The sequence below is a fragment of the Protomyctophum parallelum genome, assembly GCF_964188405.1.
Source record: "Protomyctophum parallelum genome assembly, chromosome: 20".
NCBI lineage: Eukaryota > Metazoa > Chordata > Actinopteri > Myctophiformes > Myctophidae > Protomyctophum > Protomyctophum parallelum.
In genome coordinates, this window is record NC_139718.1 from 17,654,445 (window position 1) to 17,668,520 (window position 14,076).

Below are 14,076 nucleotides of genomic sequence, written 5' to 3' on the forward strand. Positions count from 1 at the left end.
GTGTGTGTGTGTGTGTGTGTAACATAACCCACTCACATGGGGCTCACACACTGAGGTGGCTCGTATGGCACTAACAGCCAACATACAGTACAGTGTGTGTGTGTGTGTGTGTGTGTGTGTGTGTGTGTGTGTGTGTGTGTGTGTGTGTATGTGTGTGTTTGCATTACTATACTTGTGAGTATCAAATGTCCCCACAAGCATAGTAGAATGACAAATAGATGTTCTGAGGACCATAGGCAAGTTGTTGTTGTAATGTCGAAAATATATATTTTTAGATACATTTACAATTAGGAAAAAAAGGTTTAGGTTTGGGTTAGGTTTAGGATTAGGCATTTAGAAGTTCGGTTTAAGGATTAGAGACAGGAGTCATGCCTGATTTATACTCAGTCGTGCACCGAAAAATACTTGATGGGCTATTTTTCAGCTTACGGTTAAAATGCCCCAAAATGGTAAAAAATGGCATTCATGAAATTGTCGTCCTAAAATGTTGATGTCCTCGCAAGTATAATACAGTGTGTGTGTGTGTGTGTGTGTGTGTGTGTGTGTGCGTGTGTGTGCGTGTGAGGAATCAAGGATACAGTGTGAATAGCCCAAGCCCACTGCACAAAAGCCTTAACCTTGGGGATTAAGAGATCTGCAGAATTAACAGAGTTGATCTCTCTCTGCTTAGATGAACCTTGACTTTGTGAGGTGAGATTAAGGAACACTGGGGCTGACTGCGCAAAATGGACTCTCGTACAACATGAGTCTATGTATAAACACACATGGGCCGAGGAGGACATACCAGGGGACTTAACGCGGATCGAATTTGAGAGTACTGCAAATATAGGACAAGAGGTGTCAAAACTCAAGCAACAGGACAAAAGGTCAAGTCCAGTGTTCACTGTTCGGGGTGAATGCCAAAACAAAAACATGACCAGGAAACTGATGATAAACAATAATACCGGTACTATTACTAACCAGACTGTCCTTTTTAACCACTTCTCCAGTAGTATACTATACTTAATAGCTCAATCTCACAGCGCTTCGTAACGTGTGATTTAATATTTGAAAAACTATTTTAAACGTTGCTATATTTTACCAAAAACATTGTAAGGTTGCCAATGTTCATGTGATTTAAAAACAAAAGTGCAACAGAGGCAACCATGGTCTTCTTAACCATGTGAATACAAGCATTTCTATTTTGAAGTGAACAGCCATTGAAAACAGCAGATCTAAAAGCTCACGACGAGTCGAGTTGTGCGGTTTAAACTGGCTATTTTTGGTGAAGAGATTTGGTGTAGAGGGAAAGGGGCAGACCAAGTACAGAGCAAACATTGATCCAATGTACTTCTAATTGTAGCGGGCTTAAGTTGTTAAAACATAGGTGTTTTTTGCAGTACTTGGCCAGTGGCCTGTACTGGCTTGGTAATGAACTTGAACTAGCATTCTGAAAGATTAGACTAACACCAGTCATTAACATAGTCGTCAACAGCATTCATACACGTTTTGGCATATGTGTGCACATGACTTCAAGGACTTTACAACTGTCTTTCATGACCAAACATTCCATGAAAAGTCTCCATCTATGTAACGGGCAGTGACATATACAAGTTGGGTATCTTTGTAATTTGAATTGATCCGATTCGCACATTTTCACAATATGCTTTTGCGATCAGAGATGTGAATACACATTTTTACACAACAAACACAACGTTTGCAGCCTACAGCATCACAAAATGACACCTGTGGTCACTCCGACGTCCCAAGGCCAATCTAAAGGGATGACCACGTGGTCAACAGCAGCTGACCTCTCATTCAACCACAGCTACGGCTAAGCGGCGGGTTCGCCCTCATTAACCTGAGAAAAGCCAGGTCCCACGATCACATGACATGACTGCATGTTGTCCTTCTATCTGACGTCTGATACGGTGGTTCTCAACCTTGTCAGGCCGCGTGACCCCCAAAATAATCTACCCTGATGATAAGCACTTGGTGAGTGATTACATTTTGCTCAATCTGGGAACCTATCGACAAAAGAAAAGAAAAACAGCAGCCTCTGGTATTTGTTTCCTTGAATTGGCCACCCTCAGCCCTCCGCTTCCTGTGGGGCACCGATGTTTTCATTCCCACTAATAACAATGTATACACATTCTGAATGGCCCTGCTGAGTGCTGACAGATTCAGTAGCATCGCTCGGAATCTCTTCTTGAGAGATTACATTTTGTTTGACTTGGTTCTACAGATAAATAGTGAAAATAGCAGATCTACGAACCCCCAACGTGATACGATTCCTAGACACCGTGACAACAGCCTCTCTACCCATTCAGCGGAAATTTGAATGTTTTGGCTAATAGCATCTGGAAGCAAAATAGTGAAAGGAAAGGGACTTGAGGTCTCTCTTCTTCATGAATAAGCAAAAACCCCCACAAACAAAGCTCTTTTTTTACAAGTAAAGACGGTGGCAGCAGCAGCAGCAGCAGCTGAAGAGTCAGCGTAAAGCTGGATGTCCGAACTGACACAATGCTGCTTTCTTTCAACGTCTCATACTAAGTTGATTCAGCTTAAGGAGAGCTGAGGGCATGAAAAGACTTAAAGGCGTGCCAACACACACACAAACACACACAAACACACACGTTTGCCTTCTGCTGCGGCTTGAACTGACGCATTGTGGCCCTGTTTTGAAGGAGAACAACAAGACTTGTCTTCCTTTTAGCTGCCACACTCTGAACCTCGCCTCCTCCTCTTCCTCAATAGGCCTCCTTGCAGACCATCTGCTCAGAGGGCAAGAGACCACTGCCACGCCACCCCACCCTCGACAGCCCCCTCGTGACCTGGCATTCTTCTCCGACTTGCCCCCGGACGACTCCCACGGATGTGACTACGTGTTTAGTCTGGTGGTGGAGGAGCGCGTGGGTGAGGGAGGGTGTCTCAGGTTTTGACAGAGGCAGAGACCCACACTTCAACCCGGTATAAACACGGCTGAAGAAGAAGGGATGTCGCTGACAGCAGAAGAACCACCAGTGATAAAAAATAAAAGAATAAAAGCAACGGTCTAGTAGAGATTCTAGGCCCATGGCTAAGGCTTTATGCTGCCATGTTTTTGAGTTAAACCCTACACTTGTCGGCCCTGCTCTGCAGTAGAGTTAAAGATGTTTAAGGGTGGCCCAGGCCGTAGCGTAACGGTCTGGGCACCGGACTGGTAATCCAGTCGCAGTGTGCCGTGGGTTCGACTCCCGGACCCGACACGGCCTTTACTGCATGTCATCCCCCCATCTCTCTCCCGTTTCCTGTCAGCCTACTGTCTGTCCCTTCAAAAATCAATAAAAGGCGTAAGCCGCAAAAAAATATCTTAAAAAAATATATATATATATGTTTAAGGGTTTCGGGGTGTCAGTGCTTGAACCCCTAGCATCCCTATTATGGGCAAGTCGTGAACATCTAACTATATGAATGCACCAAAAGTCTCTGTGTGTACGTCTGTAATCCACGTAACTCGAGAACCGTTGTTCGCCCCACCTACTTCAAATTCGACACACGCGTTCCACACCCCCACAGGGAGTGCAGTCAGTATCCGGTGGGTCGGTCGAACCCACGGTTGTCCAGAACCACCACAAAAGACCTCTGCCCGGGCCACAGCTGACATCACAAGGCCTCTGCCCGGGCCAGACTCCATATTTGGGCATGCCTAAATACGGGTTCGTCCACCGACTTCTGACATCATTCCGACATCTGCATAGACTCCATATTTGGGCATGCCTGACAAAGTAACACCCACGGTTGTCCAGAAGAGAACCACCACAAAAGTCCTCTGCACGGGCTCTGGGCAAAGACCCTGCCCAGGCTCCCACGGGCACCGCTCTATTCTGTGAAAATAGCCATTCTACAAGTTAATTTCGGGCTAAGAGACTTGGTGCAGAGGGCACAAAGGAGGGGTCCAATGTTTAGATTCTAGACCCCCCCCCCTCCTTCCCAGTCAACATACAGTACGTTTTAAGTGGTTAACTGTAACGCTGCGTTCACACTGTCAGCTACAAAAGGTACAGGCTGAGGATTCCATTCATTTTCTATGTAAACCAGCGAACATGAAGAACATGTAGCTGCTACAAAAGCTACAAAAGCAGTTGGGATGCTTTCAACTTCAGATACAAGGACACACAGAGTTACAAAAGTGCTGTGTAGCCTTGTACAATTCTATCTGCCAGTGTGAACGCAGCATAAAAAATGTGACCAGCCTAGCCCAGGGCTTAAGAGAAGCTTTGTGGGCTCTGTAAGGCAACCAAGTGAACTTGGGCTAAAGCAGCCCCGGGGCTATCCTTAGCCTGAGGGATATAAGCACGTGAACGTGACATGTGAAAGCGCCTAATGAGAGCCGGGAAATTGTTGAAGGTGCATTTTGAAGCCCCCCCCCTGGAGAGCCAGGGCTTCAACATTATAAAATAAATACCACACACTGCTGCTGGCGCACTCTTTTTATAACACACACTGCGCCACCTTGGAGATAAGAAAATGCTTACTGGACATTTTCACGTCACAAATCCCCTATAGAACAACAAACTAACCATGAGCCCATTATTATGGTTCACATTTACGAGACTTTATGGGGTATATTATTTTCATACAAAGTATGTGTTTGGTTTGGATAGAAATCACAAAATCAACATTATGGCAAATGGCTGAAGCAAAAAAAAAACAATTGTCCTCAATTGCGTAATCTGACGATTCAAATACATTAATACAATCTGAACAGTTTCTTGCCCTTTTCTATTGTTTCCCCCCAAAAAGCGTGAGATCATTCTGTTGTCAGTGCCAGTGTCTGAGAGTCGGAGCCCCCCAGTCACGTCAGCCCAGGGGGGGACTTCTCTTCTGATATCCCCTTCCTCCTCTGGCCCATGGGAACGACCCCGTCCGTACGTTATCTGGCACTAGTGCTGGGAACCGGATGCCACATTATTGAGGAACCGGAATTGTGGTCGGTTCTCTCACACTTGGAACCGTTTTCCGGGAACCGCTTCATCACATTGTCAGACCTGGTACTGCATGGTGCCGAATGTGGACTTCACAATCTTGCTATACAACTACAGTACAATAGTGGTGGTTCTCAAACTTGACTCTGTGAGTGGAAGGAGTAATGGACCCGTTATGGGTCCCTGTTAGTTACTCTGTGAGTGGAAGGAGTAATGGACCCGTTATGGGTCCCTGTTAGTTGGAGCTTGAACAGAACTGCATGCGTAAACGGTTTTATTACACGTCAACAACAACAAGTCATGTCAGCGTAAACACAGCGAAGACTCGTCCCACTGTTGAGTCGTGTCACGCGAAGGAGATTTACGGTGTCCTGCGGTCGCTTGCTCAAGGGGAGAAAGTCTTCTATGTATGAATCACCCCACTGTAAAGCCCATATTACGTCGTGGTAAGGTTTTGACTGTATTGCCAAAGCCACTGAACACATCCATCAACGTTCTTGTTACTGTCCTATTGAGTTTATCATTATAACATTTTAGGAGGACGGTGCTCGCCTGGCGCCCGACCAAAAGTGACATGGCGCCTTCCGAATGATTTATACAGATACGCTCCCTAGCTGCCCCTCTCAGAGCCGTGCCAAGACAGTCACAACATTGCTAAACACTTTCCCATACCATGCGTCCCCACTTTAAACCTCTACTCCCCCCCCCCCCCCCCCTGTACCAAGGGGGGGGGGGGGGCTCACACATGTGCAACAACGTGTTGTGAGCTTGTAGTTTTGCCATTTTCGCTGAATGTTCACCCGCGGAACAGTTTGTGTGGTTAAAAAGCACATCAATAGTACTTGTGCCAAATTTATCATCATGGGATACACAAATTTTAGACTGGGTGGTACCTCTCGAGCCCAATTATTCCTGTGCATGCGTGTGTGTGTGTGTGTGTGTACTGTATGTGTACGTGTGTGTTGTAACTTGTATGTGGGTGTGTTTGTGTCTGTGTGTGAGTGAGTGAGTGAGTGAGTGAGAGAGAGAGAGAGAGAATGAGTGTACATAAATTAGAGAGCAATCAGCTGGTGGAGGAGTTAAATGAATAAGCAAGCATGAATAAGCAAGCATGCTCAAAATGCTGACAAGGCTGAACCTCACAGCAACGCGATAACAAGGTCTCCTGAGACCGCCAAAGGTCACCTTTACAACATAACTGTCAACCGTACCGCCGACATCTATGGTGGGCTGCACAGCAAGAGCTTCTGCAAGCAAGACATCACATGGTAATATATCACAAGCCTATCATACAAACCAAATCATAAACTGCTATCAAGCCCCATCCATGCAGCCACACAGTCACAGTCTAGCCAACACCTGTTCATCTGGCCATAAAACAAACCCTGCCGTCAACTTCTTGTCGCTCCAGTCTGCCGCCTAATCCAATAAGAGGAAACAGAAAGAGAGAGAGAGAGAGAGAAGATAAAACGCAGACCAAAACACCTCTTACCTCTCTGTCCCGGGCTTTAATCTAACAGCTCTTTGAAGAGCAGGAAAGGAGAGAACGTAGCGGCTGCAGCTCTCTGATCGCAAAGTGGATTCTCTCCATGAAGACTCACTGACACATACACACACACACACTGCACTGTGCGCCACACACTCACTCACTGACTGACTGACTGACTGACTGACTCACACAGTCCACGACACACGTGGAAATTCCCTCCCGGCTTCTGACCACGGCGAATCACAGCCCTTCCCCCGGGCGTAACCCGGGGCAACAGAGAGAGAGAGGGGAGGATACTATAGTGGGGGAAAAAAGTGGAAACATGCTCCGACGATGAAGGGAGTCCCCTCAAGAAGCCAGGATGATTTTATAGCCTCTTGTCTATTTAGAAAGTCCTTGCAAACAAAAAACCCTCCACTGCGCAACAACACTCCGGAGCGTTGGGTTTTCCTATAGCCAACTTTTCCGTTGGCAGGACGAGGGAGGATGCAGGGACTCGCTGTAGCCAAGGCGGTCGGCTTTCCGTGGCTTTCTGAGGCCATTGGGCGAGACAAGCTGGCGTTATAAATGGTTATAATGGTTGTTACACTGCCTGGGAGGCGTGGGGGGGAGGGGGCTCAGTGACTGGGACTCTTGTCTGACCCTAAATACCACATTGACCCCAAGAAGGAGCTAAGGAGGGAGGCAGCTAAGGAGAGAGAGAGAGAGAGAGAGAGAGAGAGAAGGAAAATAAAAGGGCACTAAATTACAAGAGTTTCACCACTTAAACCCTAATATACTTCGCTGCCCACAGTCCCCCAGGGCCCTATACGAGGCCCCGCTATTTTTTCCCCTGTACACGCTAAATATCTTTGCTGAAAATAGCCAAGATTGTCTATTTTTAGTGAACGTTTGCCGCAGAGTAGGGACACCACCGCTAGGGTGATACAACAGAGACCCCAAAAATTGCTATCTCCGCGTATAAAAAGAAAGAAAGAAAAGCTAATTAAAAGCACAAGATAATGATCCGTCCGTCCAGACATTCTTTGGAATTAAAATTCCTACCAAAATGTGGCGTTTTGTCCACCATGGAGCCAAAGTGTGACCGCTGTCTGTCTGTGTGTCTGTGGAAAGCACACTCATGGCTCTGTTAGCGGGCCCGGCGGCGCATAGCTGTGGTCAGTACAGTCCGACCGGAGTGGAGCAGAGTGGAGTGGCCCCGCTCAGAAACAGCCACACCGCCCATAACACAGGAGCACAACCGGATCAGAACAGAAAGAAGCGGACTGGCTGCTGTGCTAAACGCTTCCAAACAAACGGTCCTCTCAAGACAGTCCAGTCCTATGTATGTAGTGTATGTACGCATAGAATATGCACAAAGTGGCAAAAATGATCGATGAACGTTCCACCTGGCTGGCACATGTCATTGCTTGTAATTATTATATACATTTTCAAAAATAGAGTTCACAATGTGTCCTGATGCCACATGTTATAGCAGCAGGGCCCAGGGCCACAGCCTGAGGGCTATGGCTATTTGGCGGTCGTTGACATGGAAAGGTTTGGGAATCCCTGGACGACTGGTCAGTTTAATAATGGAGATTTAAGTATTTCCCTTGACTTTATGTTCATGTTAATCTCATTAGCTATTCATGAGTCAAACTATAGTGTTTCAACATGCTTGGGTTCACCGAAGATTTAGAACGAGAACGTTTGACAAAAGAATGCACACATTTTCTACTATTCTGTCCATTCAGAAAAGCATCACTGACCTTTTAAGAGATTGAATATTGGAGCGTGATAGCCCTTGTGCATTTAAAAGAAGCTCTGGTTGAAGAAGTATTCAAACTAAGTCACTCGGCTGATAGCGAGCAGCTGGCATACTGGTGGTGCACAGAGACAGTAGGTCACAACATTCAGCAGCAACAAGCTAACCTTGTTAGAGAACACAATAGTCACGGCGGCCGGGCCTCAACTCCAAACTCAAAGGCCTTTGTCCGTCTCTTTGGAAAGAGCGCTGCTAAAAGGGTGAAGTGAACAACACAGACACTGAGGGAGGAGAGAAAGAACAGTGACAGAAAAAAAGAGAAAGTGGAGAAGGAGTGTTGTAATGCATATTCATAAATGCATAGAGAAAGCAGGTGCTGCTAGGGGTCTAATTCCACTGTGCTGCCAAATGATCTGGGGGTCAGCATAAGCACCGGTCAAAATCAATGGCCTCCCCTATTCCCGGCCGCCCCAGCCACACTGAGTGTCTTTATTCACTCAGAAGAACAAGACGTGGAGGAGTTCTGCTGTTGTCTGTGTGGAGTGTGGACTGGGAGGGTTTGCACTATAGGGTTCAAACAGTGCATCAGCAAAGCATTACCCGACTCTAGCATTTGATCTCCAAAGACGCCACCCTGATAGCCAGGCGAGATACCCTGCGATGCCCTCTGACACCCTCTCTCTGTGACTCCGCTCCCTCCCTTCCTGTGCTTTGAAATGACAGTGTAACAGTAACATTCAGCACCACTCAGTAGATAGCCTTGCATGCCCAGACTGTTGCATCCCCACAATTTTCAATAAATGCCTCCGTCATGCAGTCTGGAGCATTGGAATCTCTGATCATGATAAAGCCTCGTCCCCACTTCCATTTTGTCTTTACACTAGTCGCGCAGATTTATCCTAAAATAAATCAAAATCATGTAAGCATATTATATAGCTCGCTGCTTAGCAGGAGAGGACATTTTAAAATAGAATGTAAAGATATGTTTTTGAGAAATATATTTTTGTGAGTGGAAATGGCAAACAGATGCCAGCTTCCGTTTTTGGCTTTCGGAAAGTGTAGTTCCTCAATATAGCATTCGAAGATTGTGGAATAGTTGTCTGGCTAATGGCTACGTGAGACTACTCAATAGATAGCCCCCCTCGCACACACGCACACACAGTCGCACACATACACACAGTCGCACACATACACACAGTCACACACACACACACACGCAGTCACACGCACACAAACACCTCCTCCCATCGATCCAACCATTACAGTTAAACCACCCCAGAGTCATAAACAACTTGCAGAATGGTAGACAGGCAAAGGTCAATATGAGTTTAGGCTGGGTAGGTCCAAACCATGCACTGATACATTTTGATATGTCACCAATTAGACTTTTCATTGTACATTCATGATGACCACCAGGTGTCATTGAGGGGGGTTCCAAGGGGTCTGCAGCCAAATTAGTTAATAATAAACGCGTCACAGAGTAGATCTGCCATTTTTGAAAAATCGTTTTTAACTCAAATCTTTGCTTCTGGGTGGGTCCCTGCAACAACATATTTTTAGATGGGGGTCGGCGGCCAATTTCATAAAGTTTCTGGGGTCCTTGACATGACACAGTTTGAGAACCACTGACATAGAAACAGAAAACTGTCGTGATTCAGAAGACATTTTGTAGAATCGGCCTCAGGTCTAAATGGGTTAAACACTTAAATTGCAAATCAACGCGTTGCGGCAGTGAGCTTGTAATCTGTCACAATAACAGAACAGAGCCCTGAGGGACTCCGCTCAACCATTATGGGGTTTAAGTGGTTGAAGCACCCAGTGTGTAACGAGCAGCGGTCCATCCATGCACTCACCTAATCCACACACTACTCTGCATGTGTCCGTGCCTTTTAAAATGGCTTTAAATTGCAATGTAATTGCTCCAGAAAACTGTCTGGGAGTGGCAGGCACTTCAGTTTCCCACGTGTAAAATGTTTTTTTTTTTTGTGAAGGAGGCGTTAAACAGAGGAGGAAGTATAAGCTGAAAATTATCTCATTATGTCTAATTAATGTCACAAAAACCTACTTTCCATGAGCAACAACTCCTCCCGTGGTGGTGGTAGTAGTCCCTGGCGGAATGCAACCACGGATAGGAAGGAAGAACCGAGAGAGAGAGATAGTCACTTAGACAGAGATACGAAGAGCAGCCACGTGCACACATACCACATCAAAGGGGGCTTGAGCCCCTGCCCTTTTACCCATATGTAAAAAAAAAAAAAAAAAACTGCCTCAGTGCCTTCTCCAGAGCATGAATGCATTTTTTTACTGTGGTGAAATAATTGCAATTTGCAAATGCCCCTCCTTTCCTTTCCATGCCATATACCCGAATGTCGCATTCAGGAGAATTGCCTTTTTCCGAACTCTCCTGATCTTGAACGTAGCATTTCACATTCAAAGAATCCGTTTAGAAATCCATGTCGTACACCGCGTCTCCAGTAGCTAAAGAGTGTGGGGGTTGTGCCTCGAACATAGCAGATCTACAAGCTGCTAAGCTGCTATGCTACGACACGTTGAGAGCTTGTTGATCCGCTATGTTCGCTAAATCGGTTCCCTTTTAGGGTACTTCGGCCCCTGCCTCTCTAACATTGTCCGCACGTCCCTGACGAAGAGAGAGAGAGAGAGAGAGGGGGGGGAAGGTGTTGATGCAAGGAGGTTAACTTTTTCTCCCAGCATGCCACACGGCGTGGCAGATCCATTTGGCTGGCTGGCTGTTTATAATTTGATGTCATCGATTCGAGCATCCTTCTCGCAGGGGACCGCGGGTCTCTGTCGCAGAGCATCCATTTGTGCGTAAAACGTTATCTGGGGGATGTATAAATTAGCCTCAATTGCTCTCTTTTATCTTCTTTCTTTTTTTTTGCAAAAATGGATAAGCTGACATGCCCAGAACTGTGGACCATGCAGCGACATGTAGAATTGATTTATGGAATAAGATGAGATCAGCGAGGGAGGGAGGGTGGGGGCCGGTGGTGGTTGGTGGGGGGCAGACACACCAGACTGATGGAATTCAGCTAAACCCAAAGGGTCAAAGGTGACAGGTCCTTTTGTTTAGTTAACTAGCGCTGACCCTAAACGCCAGGGGTTGTCAGGGTTCCAACACATTCAGGTTGTTCTTAACCACTTTCAACATGGCATCCCTAATTTCGGGTCATCGTAATGAGTGAAATATTTGAATAAGACAAAGTAAGACAAAATAACAAAGCCTCTTATCTCGTCATATGGTGAAGGATATCGTTGCTAATATGTGCCGAAACCTCTTATCGCCATAATTATTATAACTATTTTGTTTGTGCCCTACTTGAGCATTACTAACTACAGTATCACAGAAAAGTATCAGAAGTAGTGGATGAATCGTGGTGCGAAGCAAAGCATTTTGAACTGAACTTCTGAACTTCTATGTACTATATCTGTAAAAGGATTTGACCTGGATTTTTAGACCTTCGTGGCCTAACTACGTTTCATTTGGAAACTGTAGAAGTGCACACAATGTAACATGAAATATGAGAAATAAATGTAAATGTTAAAACACAACCATCGGAGCTCCCCCCAACATGTTACATAATTTGCTACCATCTTTGCCACGATCACCTGATGAAGGCCGCTCACGGCGAAACGTTGTGTCCCGAGTGAAATGGTGTTTTAACTAAAAAAACACTGTTGGAGCAAAGACTGTGTGCGGACTACACCTTCTCTGTATGCAATTATGCATCTACCTTTTTGTCCAGCACCAGCAAAAATAACTGGATGTGCAGAAGCCACCTGCTTTTTAAACATCTTCATTTGCTCTCAGATCCTGCTACTGTCGGAAAACCGACTGATCAGACAGACAGCCCCAAACTCCCAGAGAGTACAGATCCCCTCAGATCTAATGGCATCTGTGTTGTGCCTCTGTGTACTGACAGGGTGTAAACACCTCATATCTTGTTCTAAAGACACACCGGCTCGGAACATCCTCAAGGGGGTGTCACTCTCTACATATCTGCCTGACTGCAGTGTGTCCGTGTGACGTCTGTCTGTGCCTGTGCGTCTGTCTGTCTGTCCCGTCTGTCTGTCTGTGCCGTCTGTCTGTGTGTGTGGGGGTGTGGGTGTGTGTGGGTGTCTGTGTGTGTGTGGGTGTGGGTGTGGGTGTCCGTGTGTGTGTGTGTGTGTGTGTGTGTGTGTGTGTGTGTGTGTGTGTGTGTGTGTGTGTGTGTGTGTGTGTGTGTGTCTGTAGACCTAGTCTAGTCTAATAGGACTGTACGCTTTAGTAGTTTAACCACATAGACCCCAGCATCCGTATTCTGGGAGGGACCATCGCAGGGAATAGCAGATAGACACGTTTCCCTCGAGCTTGATAGAGCTTGTCCATCAGAAAACTGAACATACACCAGTATATAGAGCCCTGAAAGTTTACAACGTGGTTAAGAAGGTGGGCAGAATGAAAGAGCATGTGGCTCGCCTCAGAGTGGTTGTTGTGGACAGGATAACTCTCTGTGACAGCATGGCAGAAGTCTAATGCCCGTCACTGCCTGATTTATAATTGGTTGCGCTTCGTGTCTGACTCACACTGCGCTTGCAGATCAGCTATTTTAGGTGCAAGTATGAAGAGCAGGCGTAATCTATCTAATTCTACTCAGAGAGTGAATTAAACCAGATGACTGGAGGTTAAAGACACCCACTGTGTGTGTGAGTGTGTGTGCGTGCGTGCGTGCGTGCGTGCGTGCGTGTGTGTGTGTGTGTGTGTGAGAGAGAGACCTTTCTCTGCCCATTAAGCTGCTTAATTAGGAGAGAAACTGATGGAATGCTGATTTGCACCTGCAGTCCTCCAGCTGTTTAGCACACACACACACGCACACAGTCACACACGCACACAGTCACACACACACACACACACACACACACACACACACACACACACACACACACACACACACACACACACACACACACACACCTCATTAGCTGTGCTGCAGTGGGGCCATCATCCAACTCTCTCAGTGGAACGCACCATCAACCCCGCCATCGCTTATTTTGAATCATACATATTGCATTACACGTCTCATATGTACTGCATCACATGAATAAATGGTCTGCATGTCTATAGACAATGCCTTTACGTTACATCATTACATAAGTAAGCAATATTACGTGAGAGGGTGTGCGTTACTGTCATTAATGGCACGCCTGAAGTGCCTTTAATTACAGTAACACACACCATCTCGTGAAATATTGCGATTTCTTTTTTTATGACAGATGTAGCCACTACGACCACAAATGTCACAAAAGAAACTAGCTAGCATAGCAACCGAGTCTGCTGCGCACAGCTGAATTATTTGTTTTGATTGATGCTGGTTTAAGGAACGGCTAGAAGGCTGTATCAAACAATCAGATTGCTTCCTCAAAACAACCTGTTTATTCATATGCTCCAGTGTTCAACGGCAAAATGTCATAATCCTGACATCCTGCCCCGGCCTAAACGTTCACATGGAAAAAGGTTTGAGAAGTACTGGTTTAAACAGCATTTGTAGAATAAGGCCTCAGGTCTTCATGGGTTAAGGAAACCAGTGGAGTTGCCCCGTATATCATGCTGTCTCCACTGGGCCAGATCAGATCACAGTTCCTGAGGCTACTGGGAGGAGTGGGACCAATCAGTCCCGATCCAGGATGGGACACAGACACACAGTCATACCTCATTTCCTCCTTAACGGGGGAAGTAAAGGTATGTAGGATAATTAGATAAGAGAGGGGGAGGGGGAGAAGGAACGTGCCTTTGAGGCAAAGAAGAGGAAAGTAAGTCATGATTTAGTTGATGAAAGACCTTCAGCAAGGTCAGTCTGAAATAGGCCTGCAACTTCTATCGGCTGTGGCTCAGGAGGTAG

The 14,076-nt window shown here is 46.1% G+C and overlaps 1 protein-coding gene across 2 annotated transcripts in view; it reads right to left on the minus strand.

Annotated features, from left to right (window-relative positions):
• scaf8 (SR-related CTD-associated factor 8) overlaps nucleotides 1-14,076 on the minus strand; it is a 122,662-nt gene that overhangs the window by 1,100 nt on the left and 107,486 nt on the right. The window lies entirely within an intron of this gene.